The sequence below is a fragment of the Phyllostomus hastatus genome, unplaced genomic scaffold (assembly GCF_019186645.2).
Source record: "Phyllostomus hastatus isolate PE091 unplaced genomic scaffold, TTU_PhHast_1.1 phas_contig_196, whole genome shotgun sequence".
Lineage (NCBI taxonomy): Eukaryota > Metazoa > Chordata > Mammalia > Chiroptera > Phyllostomidae > Phyllostomus > Phyllostomus hastatus.
Window position 1 is genome coordinate 30,883,949 of NW_025333709.1, and position 18,997 is coordinate 30,902,945.

The following is an 18,997-nucleotide window of genomic DNA, read 5'->3' on the forward strand; positions in this document are numbered from 1 at the left end:
GGTTTTTATTTTTTGTTATTTATGTATTTTATAAAGAGAGGGGAGGAAGAAAGGGAGAGAAACAACATGCCTTGACTAGGCACTGAACCCACAACCTAGGCATGTGCCCTGACCAGGAATTGAATCGGTGAACTTTCTCTTTGCGAGAAGATACCCAACCAACTGAGACACACCGGTCAGGGCAGGAAGGAGAGGTTTGAAAGCTCTGCTACAGGGAGAAACGCTTCCACTGGATGGCTCAGATGGATCCATTTGGTGGGGCATGGAAGGACAGCACCTTTGTGGTTTCAGGCCTTAGGTCTGGATACCTAAATTCATGACGGAGGAAAGAGTAATCTCTTTGCCTGCATTTTCTACTCTGGACACTGCATCTCCATCATTATCTGGTCATGACCAATGACTGCACCTCCTCCTTCACTTCAGTTCCAAACAGCCCACCTCTGATCACCGCCTCCTACTTCCTCGGCTCCCTTTCCTTAGCACAGGGGTGTCAAACTCATTTTCACCGGGGGCCACATTAGCCTCGTGGTTGCCTTCAAAGGGCCGAATGTAATGTTAGGACTGTGTAACTGTAACTACTCCTTAACAGTTAAGCTAGAGCTTGGTGCTGCCGCTGGGTAGAAACAAGGTGCCAGGCAGGATAAAACCAGGGGGAAGGCCGGGTTCGGCCTACAGGCCCTGCGTGTGCCACCTGTGGCACACAGCTCGGCCCTAGGCTTAGCTGCTCAGCCCAAACCATCCTTCAGCCCCTGTGGGTAGAAGCCTCCATTCGTGCATAAGCAGTTTGCTGCTCACCTGCCTCCTTTTCTCAGTTCCCTCCGTCTCCAGCTTAGCATCCACGGTCCGCATTTACAGCCACTTCCTTTCAAAGCCCATAAGCCCCTTTCCTTTTCTTTCTTTTTATTATACTTTCCTGGCAAAAATAAGCCCTACTTAAATCCTAGTCTGTGCCTATATGCGGGTCCATGAAGAAGGCTGGAGGAAAACACTCAGCCATGCTGGCTTGTCTCACTTTACCTTTTTAAGAAAGATTTTATTTATTTTAGAGAGAGGGGAAGGGAGGGCAAAGGAGAGGGTGAGAAACATCAATCAGTTGCCTCTTGTACACGCACCAAGTGGGGACCGAACCCGCAACCCAGGCATGTATCCTGACTGGGACCTGAACCTGCAACCTTTTGCTTTGCAGAACAACGCCCAACCAACCCAGCCGCACCAGTCAGGGCACTTGCCATCTTGACCACTCACCTCAAGTCAGCCCTAAGTCGGCCCAACAATCCTCCTGCCCCTAGTTTATTCCCCTCCCGCCACGCCACCTCCAGACTGACCGACACCGTCTCCTCTCTCCCCAACACCCAGGCACCTTCCCCGCCCTCCTTCTTAGTTGATGACCTTGCTCTTCACTTCACTGCAAGAACGGAGCAATCAGAAGAGACTCCCTGTGCTCCCCTCTGCCTCCACCCTCCTGCCCGCTTTGCTCCCATGTGCTGACCTCCCCCTGTTAGGAGAGAGAGGCTACGACCACTGCGTCAAAGCAGGGTTTCCTGAAACTCAACAAACTTGCACATCCTTCACGTCATCGGCCAGAACTGCGTCGCATCCTCCTTGCTGCAGAGGAGACCGAGGAGTGGGAGTCTGGCCTTTTCTGCTTCTACAGGAGGAGCGGCCAGGGGTCTGGGGTTAGCTGTGGGTGACAGGCAGCCGTGCCTGCCACAAACACAGATTATTCCCCAAGACACGTTTACGGCGGCCAAGAGAATTCCTGTACATAGGGTGTTCTCCTGGAGGCCCCCTCCGTCATCAGAGTGTGGGGCCTTCTCAGACACTGTCACCCTAGCCAAAGGGACGTATTTTAGCCAGGCTAAGAGGAAGAGTATGGCTATTTCAGGCCTTTGGACTTCCTAACTCCAACTTTTAATCTTGGTCAGCATGTTCCACAGTAATTCCTTAGACTCGCCTGTCTACGATCACACGGGAAGCGGGTGGTAGAGATGGAACTTAGGCCTGGAGAGAGAAACATCTCCTCCGACCCTACCTCCTGCAGAGTTTTGGTCGTCCAGGGCATGCTGGCCAGTCACTGGAGATAAAGCCCTTTTAGAAAGGCACCTAAATTTCATTTGTTTTCTCTTCCAGGGAGACACACTAAATGCAAGCTACAGAAGCAGAAAGTTCCCAGGGGCTCCGGGGTGGTACACCCTGGCCTAGGCAGGCTCTGCTCTACGTCAATTTTGTGAGCCAGGACCTGTGAGTCAAGACCCAGAATAGATCATTCACTTATACATGGAGGGGAGGTGATCTGCTCTTTACCTGACTGGCATTCATTTCCCACTTATAACCAATGTGCTCTCGCTCTGGGTCTAAGCAATTCAGTGGGGCCGACCTCACCTGCTCTGCCCCAGGGATGGGCACGTGATCGAGATCTGGCAATAAGCATTTTCTATCAACTTGGCCAAGACGATTGACTCTGGGTTGGCCATGTAACCCAGGCCAGGCCAAGGAGACTCAATTCTGGGACTTTTTCCAGATGGATTGGGAAAGCGAACTCTTTTTCATCTGAGAGTTGCTAGCTGCGTGGATGGTAATAAGCCTGGAGCTTCCGGGGACAACCCCTGGTCAGAGCCTGCCCGGGAAGGAAGACAGGCAGCAAAGGAGAAGCAGGCCCGAGACCTCGGGGCCTGTGGATGTTGTTGGGGCCTTATAAACCCAGCCACAAAGGAGCCCACCAAATCTACCTTTGGATTTTCTTTTTTTTTAATTATTTTTTAAAAGATTTTATTTATCCCTAGAGAGAGGGGAATGGAGAGAGTCAGACAGGGAGAGAAATATCAACATGCAAGAGAAACATCAATAGGTTGCCTCTCACGTGCTCCCAACTGCAGACCTGGCTCTCAACCCAGGCATGTGCCTTGACTGGGAATCGAACTGGAGACCTTTCAGTTGGTAGGCAGACACTCAATCCACTGAGCCACACCAGTCAGGGCTACCTTTGGATTTTTTAGTTATATAAGCCCAGAAGTTCCATTCTGACCTGAAGCCAGTTTGAATTGAGTTTCTGTTATTTTTTCTGCAGGATGCATCCTAACTTAAAAAGGTTCTTTTCCTGTCCTCCCTAGATGAAACAGAAGCCACTCCAGCCAGCCTGGTTGTTCCTCTGCTCCTCAGCTGAGACCAGTCCTGCTCTCTTAGCTAAAGGCATCATGCATTGTTCTTCAGCATCAAAGGCTGGCACCGTGATTGACCCCATGGCCAACAATGATAGAAGGGTTGAGGGATTTCACAGTGGGAGTGGGAGACAGCTGTGAGCAGGAGCTTTCTGTTGCTTTGCTGATGCGAGCTTCTCTATGGAAATCTGTTTTCGTAGTTTTAAGCGATTAGACATCTGCTGTGACACTGCAGCCAGCTTACTACTATATAAGCCATCAACGTGACAGTAGTATTGACTTCCCCAAAGCATTCCCGTGCTCCTCGGGTATCAAGCTTGTGACTGTTAGCTCATGTGCGGTAAATCATGGAGCCAATGAGAAGGAAAAGTTGAAGTTTTGCAGAAATTAGGGCAAGGTAGTCCACAAATTTTTACTGACTTCACCTTTCTCACTCAAGTAAGTGTCTAATAAGGTGGAGAGAAGGGTGTCATCACAGGTTTGAAATTATCCTCCGCCACCAGCCTTCCAGAGGGAGCAGAGCCATTTATCTCTTCCACAGAGCAGGCTCATGACACAAGCCCTTTCGGGTGTCGGGTGTGTCTTCAGAGCTGATCCTGCCTGTTCTCATGCTGACCTTTCACCATGGAGGGAAGGCAGCCCACTTGGGGAATACACAGAGGAGACTTCATAAACCTAGCACCTGCCTATAAATGTGCTCTAATTTTCACCTCTCTCCATAGCACCTCTCTGCCTGCAGCCTTCTTCACATCTGCTTCAAGTGGGAGGACCAGAATGAGTGGGAACAGACCAGGGCTGGCGGCCTGGTCCCTGGGGTCTGGCAGCATTTGCTCTAGGGTCTTGTGTGTGCAAATCTTGCTCTTTTGCCTTTCTATGCTCTTCTAACCTCCAACCATGGCTGGTTGGCTGGTTCCTATTCTTGGACTTGTCCCTGAACCTGTATTCACCAACACCTACAACAGTGCCTGGCACAGAATAGGCATGCAATCCAGGCCACCCTGAGGTGCAGTTCCAAATGCACCATTTATATTTACAGAAAGTATGTGGTGCTCCAGGGGTGCTATTTATATAAAAGCAATATGAATAGGACCCCCTAGAATTGGGCAACTCAATGTATTATGGTGCTGCATAGACAAACGAATGAATAAATGAATGAAATCCTGGCTGGACACACTCTGGCTTCTCTTCTCGCACACTCAGGGTTCTTTCTTTAACTAAGACACTCTAGCTTGCCTTCTTCTAATGCATGCCTGACATATAGTAGACACTCCATAAATGTTGACTGGATGGATTCAGCCTCCAGATTAATTCTGTTCCCACGTCTATCTGCTTTTCATTTGAGCAACTCGACTGCTTGTTTTAACTTCTGAATAAGTGCTGTTCAAGCAGCCAATTCTTTAGGTTCCTGGCCCTCTTTATCCCCTTTCTCCAGACTCGGGCCACCCTCTGTCCCCTCTCCTCCGTCCCTTTCACTCTTGCCTGACCACACGCATGGACTCCTGCCTCTGCACGTCGAGGCACCAGGATCAGCGGTGTAAGCCTCTTTGTGTCTCACAGACAAAGACCAGAAATGGACCATAATTCTAGTCACCCATTGAATTGCAGTCCATTTCTGACGTTAGTCATGCTCACCGTGTTTCTTATTTGGTAGTTCAAACAGTTAGGTTTTAGCAAACTCTTTCTTAGTAATTCAAACCTGTTGTGCCAATGGGCTCCCGAAGGGTTAACTGGCTACAGTGAGAGCCCTTCCTGCATGTTGAAACCTTGGGGTTCCCCACTCAGTCTTGGCACTGACAAGTACAAACACTCAAGTCTGAATGTCGTGCCTTCCAGTTTACAAGTCCTTACATAATTGGGTAACATCTTCCTCATTCAGTCTGTGTTCCCACCCATCCTAACACAATTCCTCTGTCAGCGCGGCCGCTGCCACCACAGCCGCTGCCACCACTCTCAATGAGGCCACAGTCCCTCCTCCTTCAACTGCTCTCTCATCCCAGTCTCATTCACCCTTCACGGTCCAGCTCAGCTCCCAGCTCCTCCGAGAACCTCCCATCTCCTGGCACTCCAGCTACATTCATCTTTCTCTTTCCCAAGCACAGTTTGATACGATTTTTCGGCATCATCGTGTAGCATCCAATCTTTCCTCTGTAAAGTTGCCTCCGTAACTAGACTACATGTTCCTTGGGGGGAGGGGTCACGTCAGATTATTTCAGTGACCTTAACCTGGCCTCACGCACACAGGTGATCTAACAAATAACCATGACTGACCCTATTTCAGAGTTAAATACGCAGTATTTCTGGAGTATCTTCTTTTTGTTTTAACATTGGAAAAAGCACCAACTTTCTAAACTTTTCAACATCACGTTGATGGGGGCAATCGAAGGTAAGTATATTTGCTAGGGAAGTAGAACAAACTTATTGCCCAAGACAGAAATAGAATCCTCCCCTCCAACCCCTGCGGGAGCCTGTCGTCTCTATGCACAATGGTCACATGGGCAGGACATATGAAGCAATCGAAGGTTCTGGGGATGATTAATGCTCAAGTGGAGCTGTGGCATTTGTCAACAGCCACCAGCATTCAGCAGATGCGCAGCTGGTCACCAAGCTCAGGCCTATTGTGAAGCATTGTCCCCGCTCAGCATGGGGCCGGTGTTATGTAACAGAAGGACAGAAGGTGGAAAAAGCAAAACACCAAGAAATAGGTGAATGCTATTTTTCCTTTTTTAAAAGCCCCTTGCAGAGAAACTTGCTCATGGTTGGAGTTAAATTCCACTCCACGGACTCAGTTCTCAGTAGTTTTCCAGCCTTGAGGCCCCTGGGCAAAATGAAGAGGGGATGGAACCGGAGGCTCAAGTTAACTTCAAGAAGTGACACCCTGTTGTTCCCCCGAGATGGGAATAAACCAGGAGTATTGGGTTTGGTGGTGCTTTCCCAGGTAGCCAGTCCTAAACTTCCTGTGCTCCGACCCTGAATCAACACAGGCGACACCCTGGTCAAATCGCTGCCCTGCAGCTGTGACCCACACAGCTGTAGCAGGAAATGCTCTTACCCTGGCCAGTCATATGAGAAGTCACTGTTAGCAACCGCTGCCCCTACCTCCCCTCACTGTCCACTCCCCCCACCATACACACGCACACGCACACACACACACACATACACACACACACACACACAAAACAGCGTGGGCCTCCAGCCTTCTTTCCAGCCTGCTGCCCTCTTCCTCCTTGCATTTCACACATTCCATTCCAACTACAAACCTCCTCCACCTGCCAGTTACATAAAAGATGAAAAGGTGAGATAAAGGCTGAGGATAAAGGGGACTCTGCCCTGCGTAGCTGGACATGGGGCCTTATGAGGAGTGGGCAGCGAGTTGTGGGTGGGGGGGCTCTGGAGTTGGACTGTCTGGGTTCCCATGTTGCTTTTCCCACTTCCTAGCTCTGTCAGAGCAAACTGTCCATCTTCCCCCGGCCTTGGTCACAGGGTCTTCGGTACACAGGGATGACAACAGTATTAGCTTTGTCTTGAGGGTTTGTGACAGCAAGCAAACGAGTCACTATGTACAGAGCAATTGGAACAGTGCCTGGGACATGGGATGTGCTTAATAGGCATCAATTTTCATCATAGAGGAGGGCATGCAAGTCCCCTAAAGGCCTTGATAAGACCCACATGAGACAGTGCCAGTTATTGCACGTAATCTGCTCTGTTCATTTGTTTTATTCAGCAACTACTTATTGGACCTAGCATGTGCCAGGCTGCACTACAGAGGTGGAAAAATCGTTCAGTCCTTGCCCTTGTGAGCTTACCTTCCAGCCTGTACGTCCATTCATGCACTGCCTTAGCGTGAGACGCCCACAGGGAAGCTTCGGGAATTAGTCCCCATCGCTCTCCCTGCAGGCAGGCTCCGCATGGACATCCTAGATTCACCTCCTACTCAGACTCTGGGATCAGCCACTCGTCAAAATCCGAGACTCAACATCCAAAAGATACCTTTCTCACTCTCAACATTTAGGAACTTCCAAGGGATTTTGGGAGTTGTGAGCCAGGAACTGTGGATGAAGACCAAATTCTTCATAAATCACAATATGCATGCACACTCCATATTCCTGTGCTTTCCTTTCCGCTGGTCCTTTGGTTCTCCAGAGCATTTTTGGTGGATGTAGCTGGCCTGCTCTGTGCTCCTCAAGCCTTGCCCACCACCACCACCACACCATTTCCTGGTCCTGCACTCCATTCCGAGCCATTGACTTTAGTTCCCTGAGACCCTCGTCAGCCATCAGTAGCACTCTCTCCATCTTCTCCACCTCGAGGTCACCTCCAACTACAAACTTGTCCTTTTCATCCGTCTACTGGCATCAGTGGACAGAGTGAGCCAAAACTGAGCCAGTGACCAGGGCAGCCTGTCTCACCTCTGAAGCCGATCTTTATCTGCATTCTCATCCCCAGCCCTCCTCGACCCCTCCGGTCCTGCCCCCCAACCCCCGGCATCCCCTCCACCATTCTAGCTTCCCCAGGCTCTCTCTACTATCTCCCTTCTCAATGCATATAAAACGCACAGATTCACTCATTCATTTTTTTTTCCACAAACACCAGTTAAGTGCTCATATGTGCTATGTGCAAAGCACTCTTCTAGATTCTGGAGATAGAGTAGGGAAAATTATATCTCTATTTTCATGGGGCTTATGCTTTAGTGTGGAAAGTTGGCCCATAAACAAACAGACAAATAATGTAGTGTGTGCAATGGTGAAGAATACGAGCTAAAAGCACACACCCAAGGGGCACTGGGCCTCCTTCAAACCTCAGAGGAAGACTGGCAGGCCAGAGGGAGGCAGGACATGTCTCGGAAGGGCCCCGTAGGGGAGAGGCTGCTTCATAATGGGGAAGGAGAGGCTGCCATGGTCTTACTGCTTTGCACGCTTGTTGAGAAGCTCCTTGATTCTGAGGCTGCCCAGTCCAACAGTCTGCACATTGTTCCCACCGTGTTCCAGCGCCTGGCATGGGCTGTAACGGCCAGAAGCCTGCCTCATTCTGCCCTAAAATCCCTGTGGGTCCGGCTGATAATGGAGTGCAGTAGCTTGTCCAAAACAAATGATTCTATCTCTTGCCCATGGAGAGGGAACAGAGGAATGCCTTGGCTTTTGGCTCTCCTGTGCATTTAGGCAAATGAACGGAATAAAGTTTTCCGTGTGGTTGTCCAGCCTATCTCCTCATCTAGGTCCAGGTAAAGAGAAATTTGGGAGAGGATCTGACGGAGTTGTGATACTTCCCAACATGCTTCATTCTCATAATAAATATATAAAAGTACTAAATTTTTATAATTTACAGGGTACTTTCATACATGCCTAATCTCACTGGATAGTCAACATATTATGGGGCACAAAATCTGTTATAACTTTTTTATCATTAAGCTAAATATATGTTCCAGTTAGCATGGGAGTACATATTCTTTGCAAAAACAATTGTTTTACTTTTGTTGTTATTGTTTGGTTTTAGAGCCAGTTAACTATTTCAAATTATGCTAGAGTCTTCCTACCTTGAAAAACTTGATTAAAATAAAATGAAAAAAAAACAACTTAAGGTCCTGGAGTGGATAGCTACATTCCAAATGAATTAATAATGCCTTCATCCGACATTCCCAGAGGCGATGCCCCAGCATACCAGCCTTCGTGTTCCTCATGCTCGGAATGTGTAACCCTCCAGGAGCTGCGTTCTGCTGTGTGCAGCTTCTATTTTGGAGCTAAGTTGTTTCTTTATATAGAAACCCGCACCCTTGTCACACCAAGGGGAACCATGAGTCATCTGTGCATTTCCTAAACACCGGCACATCCAATTTTTCTCATCTGCTATCCATTTTCTTTTTTAATCAGAAGGAAAATGCACAATGATGCAGGTATCTCAGTGCTACTGCTACAATGCAAGTGTTTTTTGGTGGTGACTGAATTTCACACTTGTTTAACAAATGATCACATCAGCCATTTGTATTTTCACCAACCAAGTAACTTACATACTTCTGCTGACTGGGGACTCCGCTGCTCTAATCCACATTATGACCCGTGATCTTTTAGCCACTACTGAGCGCTCTGAGACAGTGGTGCTAATTAGGGCTTAGGAGGTATTTTATGGTTACCGTAATTCTGAAATCCAGATGAAGCAGTGAGAATCAGTGGCCTTGGCCCCAAACTAGCCTTAACCTCTCATCTTCCCAGTGATTTGGAGGATGGTGGTGGGGGTGGGGAGTGGAGCTTGTTCTTTCCTCGTATCCTAGGTGGATATTTATGACGAGTTTCTGTTTCTTTTTAGCTTAGCACCTTATGCTGAGAAACTGCGTAAGAGGCTGGGGGAGAGGCTTTGCCATCTGTGCAAAAACAAATAAGGATGCCTAAAGAATCCGCAGGTGACTCTATAGGCACCCCCAGGGGAAGTTAGCAGGCCCGTGGTGGGTGTGTCCAATCTACTGAGGAATTTGCAACCCAGGGTTCTGTTAAACAATTGACTCAATTGTCTGAACCTTTCTGAACCTTTTCTGCTTGCCTGGGCCTTATCTCTTGATCACAGTATCTTGTCAAATATCCCAAGAACCCTCATTCTTGAGGGACCAGGGCCAAAACGTACTTCTCTTCACCTTGTCTTCTGTACCAATGATGGGTTAGAGAGAGAAGGGGCAGGTAAACACGTCTGTTGGATTCTTCCTACTGAAGCAAAGAAGAAAAGAACTAAAGGATCCAAGAGAACATTGGCACGGTGTAGCTGCAGTATTTTTAGACCTTTCATTTAACTAAGGGAACTCCCAGCGCTGTTTCCATTGATGCTGCCATCACGTTAGTTCCAATGCTGTTCGATGTTCTAGAGGCTCTGAGAAGCAGGGAACTGTGTGTTTTCCTGCTCCCAGTGAAAACACAGTGGAAATTCACTAGTCGTTCCAAGTAACATTTAAAATGTGAAATCATTCTGAGTTATTGTCATCAGATTGTTTATCAAACAGGTGTTCTATCTTCCCAGGAAAAAAATGACTTGGGCTATTAAGCCTCAAATCATTGAAACAGTAGGAAAATCTCAGATTTTGCCCTGAATGAAAAAGAGAATTATTTTCATCTTTTCTCTTACCTTCAGTTTATCTAGTTCATTGAAATAAAGAGGGTGGAGGAAGTCTTCCAGAATAAGAAAGATAAAATCTGATAGAGCAGCAAGGGAATGTAATTGCAGAACACTAGCCCTTCTTTTCTAGGGGCGTGGAGAGGGGGGAACGTGGGCCATGTGCTGCCATAGAAACCAACCAAGGTATGTGAGAGGGGAGGGGAGGCCCACTGCAGGGACGTAAAGATCTATCTTACTTTTTTTCAAAGTTAAATTGTTCTCTAGTCAATCGGTGATCTTTCTAATGGCCAGAGGGGTGTGTGTATGTGTGTGTGTGTGTGTGTGTGTGTGTGTGTGTGTGTATTCTTTTTATTTAAATAAATTCCAATCTGCTTTCCATACCACTTTGCCTTTTGAACACAGGGATTCTGCTTTTCAGTCCAGTGTCTCCTTAAAGGAAGGCTGACAAGAGAGAATCCCCGAGCACCCCGTGAACTGGGTGCAGCTCCCCACAGGGGAATGCACAGGGCTGTGAGACATCCAATACGCATGGCACAGAGCCACCGGGTGGAACCCTCCACTGTGCTAAGTCATCTCTGTCCCCACTGCTATCCTCAGAGATCTCTTAGGAAACAAGCAGCTCAGAATGAATTCCTTCCCCTCTTTAACTCAACAGCTGTTTCCAAGTCATGGTTCTTTTCCATTTTTAAAGTTGAATATTAAAAATGCTAATGACAAGCAGTCCTCGACACAGTGCAGGAAGCATACCTCCTGTGTTCGCTGTTCCCTTGCGGTCCCGTGTCACAGGCAGCCACCTTTCCCTTCCCCTTTGCACCTTCAGGCCCTTCCAAACTACCATGAAAAGCAAAGGAGCAATGGACCGGGTGTGTGGAAGCTGGAGTGCGCCCAAGTCTGTCTTTCTGGGGAGGGGCTGTCGGAGAAAAGACACCTGCTCAGTGCAAGTGTGCTGCTGTGGATGGTGGAGTTCCCGTTACTGGAAGTATTCTAGACTGAGTTGGACAATTTCTTAGTACAGACATTGTAAGAGGGGAATGAACTAGATGCCCTATAACATCCCATTTTGAAAAAAAGAAGACTAATTTTTTAGAGCAGTTTAAATTCACAGCTAAATTTAGCAGAAGGTATAGATTCTCATACAGTCCTTGCTCCCACATATGGGGGGAACCCCCCAAAACCAGAAATATCTTCTAGAGGGCGGGCCCCTTATAGTACAGGCATCCCCTGCTAGATGAATATTGTAGTATCCCATCTGTACCAGTGTACCAGCTGGTGTTGTTGTGAGAAGCTGCGTACGGCTTCAGTGAAGTTTTTTGAAGACTCTCTCACCCCGTTTGTCCATTTCATGATGGGTGATTTAGGAGCACACCTGCCCACACTGCACGAGTGTTCAGCAGTTTTTGACCAAAAACGGCATGACCCTCATGTCCCACCCTCCCTATTCACCTGACCTCACCCTGAGTGACTTTTATTTTTGTTTCCCTGGCTAAAAAAAGTCCTCAAGGGGAAACATTTTGCTGATGTGGAAGAGGTGAAACAAAAAATGGTAGAAACACTAAAAGGCATCAAAATCAACGATCTGAAAAACTGTTCTGAGCAGTGGGAAACATGTCTCGATAGGGGTATTGCATCAAGTACAGTGTCCTTTGAAGGTGACTGACGTTTAAATATGTAAGGATAAGTACACATTTTTCATAAATAAAGTCCGTTTTGGGGGGTTTCCCTCATATGCAGAGCTTCCTCCACTGTCAACATCCCCCACTAGAGAAGTGCACTTCTTTCAACTGATGGACCTCCTGTGGCCCAGGACTGTCATGCAAATTCCATAGGCCTCGCTGGGGCTCACTTTGATGTTGTGCAGTCTATAGGTTTGGACAAACGCATGATGACGTGTGCCCACCATTACAGTATCATGCGGACCAGTTCTACTGCTCTAAAAGTCGTCTGTGCTGCACCGTTCCCCAACCCCTCTCCAGCAAACACTGACCTTCCTACTCTATCTTCTTAGCTTTGCCTTTTCCTGAGTATCATGTTGTTGGAATCATACACTGTGTAGCCTTTTCAGAGTGCCTTCCTCCAGTTAGTAATATGTAGTTAAGCTTCCTCCACGTCTTTTCATGGCCGATGGTTCATTCCTTTTTAGTGCTAGTTAATATTCCATTGTCTAGATGTACTAATTTTTTTTCAATTGTGTGTTTCTTTCTGTAGATTGCTGGATAGTGCTGACAGAGACAAAGGTGAAATAAATAGGAAGGGACAGCCTGATAGCTGTGATTTCCAGTGACAGAGCAGTGGCTGAGCTCTGAATGAGGGACATGGCTGGTACGAGGGGTCGGTTTCAGAGTGACTCGTGCAGAGGCCACAACTCCGCACAAACAGAATGTGTAGGGGCTTGCTCAGGACAAGTGACAGAGATCTAGCTCAAACCAGCTTCATCTAAAAAGTGGCTGTGTTGGTGCCAGTAACTGGAACTTCAGGGGGAAGTCTGGATTTTCAGGCATGGCTGAAGGTGAGGCCTGAAAGCATGCCATCAGGGGCTGGGCTTCCTCTGCCTCTCGGGTTTGCTTTCTTCGGGGCTGGCTTCTTTATGCGGCAGACTTCCCCAGGGAAGGGGCTGACATGGCTACCCAGGCCACCCTGGAGACCCAGTCTCACCTTCCACCAGCTGTGTTCTCATCCCTTTCCCAGCAAAACTCTCCTCTGAGCGCCCTGAATTTCACTGGGCTAGCCCTGAAAGGATACCTGTGGCTTACTGGTGCCCACCCCTGAAATCAGGAATTGATGCCACCCCACCAGCACCACTTGAGCAAAATGAGAATGGGCTGGGGAGTTTCTAAAGGAAAATACGGGTGCTCTTCCTAAAGAATGAAAAAGGAGTCTAAGCAATTAAATCCATACATGCTTCCTGTGCCAGACTGCAGGAAAACAGAGATGGGTGTGATATATATTACATAAAAGCAATGATAATAGTGGTTTGAATAGCCATCTCAAAGTGATCAATTCAAAAAGAATCACATTACACACTTTTGTAGTTAAAAATTAAATGTCTGGTTGGGACTTATATCTCCTTTTCTGGGACTTTATGTTTTGGGGATGCTAGAGAAGTGTGAAGGAAATGGTGGGTTCACACTCAGCTTCCTTTACATTTTACAATTATATTTTCTTGATTGTGCTATTACAGTTGTCCCAATTTTTCACACGTTGCCACCCTCCATCCAGCACCCCCCACTGCCTCTGGCAATCCCCCCACCTTTGTTCATGTCCATGGGTCATGCATGTAAGTTCCTTGGCAACACCATTTCCTGTACTTGCTCTTAACATCCCCCTGCCTATTCTGTAACTACTAATTTGTACTTCTGAATCCCTGCATCTTTTCTCCCATTCCCCCAGAGTCTCCTTCCCACTGGACACCATCCCAATGTTCACCATATCTAGGATTCCATTTCTTTTCTGCTTGTTTGCTTAGTTTGTTTTTAAGATTTAATTGTTGACAGTTATGTATTTATTGCCATCTTAATGTTCATAGTTTTGATCCTCTTTTTCTTAATTAAGTCCCTTAAACATTTCATATAATAATGGCTTGGTGATGATGAACTCCTTTAGCTTTACCTTGTCTGGGAAGCACTTTATCTGCCCTTCCATCCTAAATGATGGTTTTGCTGCGAGTAATCTAGGTTGTAGGTCCGCTTGTCATCACTTTGAACACTTCCTGCCAATCCCTTCTAGCCTGCAAAGTTTATTTTGAGAAACCAGTTGACAGTCTTATGAGAACTTGTTTGTAGGTAATTATCTGCTTTTCTCTTGCTGCTTTTAAGATTCTTTCTTTATCTCTAACCTTTGGCATTTTAATTATGATGTGTCTTGGAGTGGTCCTCTTTGCATCCATCTTGATTGGGACTCTGTGCTTTCTAGATTTGTATGTCTATTTCCTTCATCAAATTAGAGAAGTTTTCTTTTATTATTTTTTCAGATAGGTTTCCAATTTCTTGCTCTTTCTCTTCTCCTTCTGGCATCCCTATGATGCAAATGTTGGAATGATTGAAGTTGTCCCAGAGGCTCCTTACACTATCCTCATTTTTTGTGGGGGGGGGGGGGGATTCTTTTTTATTCTTGCTGTTCTTATTGGATCTTTTTCTTTGTTGTGTTCCAAATCATTGATTTGACTCTCAGCTTCATCTGCTCCACTGCTGATTCCCTGTAAATTTTCCTTAATTTCACTGAGTTTCACCTTCATTTCTGATGAGATCATTTTGTGCTGTTGAAGTACCCAGTGATTTCCTTGAGTATCTTAATAACCAGTTTTTTGGACTCTGTACCTGATAGGTTGCTTATCTCCATATTGTTTAGTTCTTTTTCTGGAGCTTTGATCTGTTCTTCCATTTGGGCCATGTTTCTGTCTCCTCATTTTGGCAGCCTCCCTGTGATTGTGTCTATGTGGAGCTGCTTTGACTCCTTGTCTTGGTAGCACAGCCTAATGTACTGGGAGTCCTATAGGGCCCAATGGCAGAGTTTCCCTTACCCCCCAAGCTGGGTACTTGAGGTTTGCCCTTTGTGTGTACTGAGTATCCCTTTCTCTTGTAGTTGAGTCTTAAGCACTGTGAGCAGGTCAGTGGGAGGGATTTACCCAGGCCAGACAGCTGGTGGACTGGCTGTGACCACTGGCCAAAAACCACCTCCCTCCATGGCTTGTGGAGGTGGTTGGATGGTGGTGCCCCGATACAGTATGTAACTGTCCACGGGGTGTGCAGGCTCTGGGGTTTCCCTGGTGGTACAGGCCAGGGTCAGCCACTGCCTGAGTTCTGTCTGGGGCTACTCGGAGTAAGCTATAAAGCGATCTATGGATGGCTGCTGCTAGTGCTGGGCCTGGAGCCACTCAGTGAGAGGTATGGGGGCTGGGCTCAGTTGTTGCTTGTTTGAGTGGATTTAGGAAGACCTGAAGACTGTACCTAGCCTAGCCACTCATATGGAAAAGCCATGGTTACCATTTTGGGTGGGCCTGTAATTTGGATGGCGCAGAGCCTTAGGTAAACATCAGGGCAGGGCTAATGGTGTGAGCCAGGTTGATGGAGTCTCAGGTATGTTGCCCCTGCACTGTGGTACTGTGAGGTGGAGGGCTCAGGAAAAAAAATGGCCACTCTCTGAAGTTCTGTCCTGGAGGAAGCTGTCCCCAGCTCTCACCCCCATGCCAGACACTTTAGTTCCTCCCCATATACCACTGGTGCCCTTTAAGGTGCTGCCCCAGTGCTGGAGCCCACAGGGAGTGAGTCTGAGTAAGTCCATGCGTGGGGCCCTCCAAGAGGAGATGCCTGAGAATCCCGTAGTTTCTTCCACCAACCCAACCCGAGTTGGTTTTTAGAGTCAGAAGTTATGGGGATTTATCTTCCTAGCACTGGAACCCTGGGCTGGGTGGTCTGGTGTGGGGCTGACCACCCCCAAGATATCCTTCCAATTTATATCCACCACACGAGGGTGTGGGGTCAGCCCATTCCACATCTCTGACCCATGGCCCCTCCTACCTGTCTAGATGAATGTGGTTTCTTTAACTTCTTAGTTGTTGGACCTCCATACAGCTTGGGTTTCTGAAGGTTCTGAGTGACAGTTGTTCTGCAGTTTAGCTGTAGTTTTGCCGTGGTTGTGCGAGGAGGCAAGCCACATTTATCTATGCCTCTATCTTGACTGGAAGTCTTCCTTTCCATTTCTAGTGTGTCTGTACATACGGCTTAGACCAGAAAGCTAAACACGTTTTCCAGACTCCCTCACACCTGGGTAATGGACACAAACCAACTTCATTAACGAGACACATTCAGATAAAGTTTGCGTGGCAGAAGCAGGGAGGAGGTCATCTTTCTGTGTCTTGTTTGCTTTCTGCCGCCAGGCTCCATTGTGGAGATACTGGCATTTTTGGCCAAATTGAGTCTCCACCTTGGTGGGTCTGGAAAGACAGTAGCAACAGTGGCAGTGGAGAGTTCCTGATTCTCCATCTTCTTGATTATGGAAGAGGCAGCAGCTCCCTGCGTGGGCCGGTTTGTCAGTTCTGGTAGTCATTTCTGCACACCCAGCCTAGAGCCCGCCACTCCAGCCCTTCTGACCATACTGAATGCAGGTAATTAAATAATGTTCTGTCTAAAATAGCTGACAAGGTGTCTGTTTACTAGATATAAACAAGCAGGGTTGACAAAAGTCTCAAAAAAAAAGTCTGGTCCTTGGTCAGGGCCTAGATGCTCAGAGGGGGCCACTTTGGGAGAAACTCTGGTTGACACAGGCAGAAGGGAAGCCCACTTGGCTGCCATGGGGCATGATCTCATGGCAGGGAGAGCTACACAACTTCTGGGGCTTATTTCGTTGATATATGTGCCCTTCCTTAGAAACCACCAGACTCTTTCCTTGGCCCACTCATGGGGGATTATTCTGTTCCTTGAATTCATTCTCTCCAGGTGAGGCCTTTGCTTTCATTTACAGTCCACAAATATTTACTGAATACCTACTGTCTCCTGGCAAACACTATGTCCTTTGCAACCTAACCCACCTCTCCCCATCTGGGGGCCCTGCTTCATGCTCACACACAGGGTCCGGCACAAATAATGCTCCTTTTCTAAATTATGGAATCTGTTATTACAAAATCATAAGCATGTAATTCTGTAAATAACCATATCACACTCAAGCACACCATATGACATTTTAGGTGACATGTTCAAACAGCTGTCCATCTTGTGCAAGACATTCACATGCCATACCAACCACACTCAAGCAGGCCATACTGCTGCCGTGTACACACACACGTGCATGCACCCACAAAACACAAACTGTTCAGCTACTCAGACTTTTCCACATTCTTCTTTAACTTCCACAATCCAGGTTTTTAGTCCTACCGAGTCATTCTACAGCTCCTGAATTTCCTCTGGAGAAGTATTTCTTCTCACTATATTGAAATTGCTCATTCATGTCTCTGTCTCCCATGCTAAATGTTAACTGCAGTGGTGGCAACCTCTGTCTTGTTTGCCGGTGCGGACTCAAAACCCAACACAATGCCTGGTACGTCCATGGCTCTGACATTCCATAAGCATTTACTGAATTTACACTCCAGTGTGCTAAGGAATTCCAGAAACTGGATTATCTCTGGAAGCTCTCAGACCTAAGATCAGCTATAAAGATCAAAGGGGGTGATAGAAACTCTGGGTGCTGAGGGAAAATCAGAAGTTGGCAAAATATTTCTTTCTTTCCCAAGTTCATCATATTTTAGTCCCCAATGCCATTTTTTTTTAGCTTAAACAGAGAAAGAGGGGCAAAGAGAGCAGTTCCAACCACTTTGTAGCATTGCATCATAGGAGACTGTTTCACTGTGAACATCGTGACAATTTTCTATTTCATTTATCCTTTTCAGATTTTGGCTCTGTCCCTTATAAGGTATTTGACCTTGGAGAAATTTTTAACCTGAGACTTTGCTTTCTCATTTATAAAACAAAGTAAAATACAGATGGCCACAAATTACTTGATACTGTTCCTATCTGATGGTGCGACCTATGTCCCTGCCACTCGCCCTTTAATTTGGGTGGGCTCTGTGACTGTTTGACAGATAGTACACAGCAGGAGTGATGCCAACTTCCATGCAGGAGCCTGAAAAGCCTGGCAGTTTCCAACTCCTGTCTTAGAATACTCACTCTCAGGGAAGCTACCCACCATGCCATCAAGGAATCTGAGCTACCACATGGAAAGGCAGAGAGAGAGAGAGAGAAACAGAGAGAGAGGAGAGAGAGAGAGAGAGAGGCTGGCATTCCAGCTGAAATGCAGACTGAGTGGAGAAGCCATCTGGGCTGTCCCGCCCAGGTGAGGCTTCAGATGACTCCAGCCCCAGCTGCTACCTGACTGCAACAACATGAGAGACCTTAGGCGAGACCTACCCAGCTGAACACAGTCAGCTCACAGAAGTGTGAGCCACTAAGGTTCAGGGTCATTTACTAAGCAGCAATAGCTAATGCAACTGGAAATGATGATATTTACCTTACAGGGTTGTCAGGAAGGTAAAATGAGATTTTTGTATACTACCTCCCTAACGCACAGCCTGGACTCAAACAAGCCTTCAGTATATATCCATCCTCCTGCCCCCTCCCCTTCCTTTTTAGTAATGCTGTGAATTTCCAAGAAGGGGCGACTCTCAGTGTCATCGTTTGAAAGTAGGGTGAGGTGGAGGGGGCTATTTGCTAGATGTTTGGAATTTGAAGAGCTCCTCTTTCTTTTCTCCATCTTTCTCTCGCTGCTTTCTTTTCTGTGTTCTTTAAAATACAGACAGATCATTTAGACCTAAAATAAGAATACCAAATTCAGCTTTTGTGTTTCAGACAGGAAAATCATAGGCTTGGTGTAGGCTCATGGTAATAAAAATCAAGCCCCAGAAGCATTTTAAAGTCAAAGCAAAATTCTCCTTGACAACTTTTGTCATGTCTGTGTGCGAACATGTGTGTGTATAAAAAGCATTTAAACAAAAACTGTAGACTACATAATTATTTCACCATGTAAGCATGATAGAATTACAGGCTTTGGGGGGAGGGGTTTAAAAAGTACATGGTTACCTGTAATTACAGTCTTGCTACATTTGATTTTATAGCACATCAAAATTAAAATTTGATGTAAACCATACAGAAAGACATGGTACATATTCTAAATGCTCTTTCCCCCCTCCTTATTCAAATGACTGAATTTATTTCATTCCTAAGACCTCCATAGAAGCCAACCTTTTATTTTATTTATTGCTA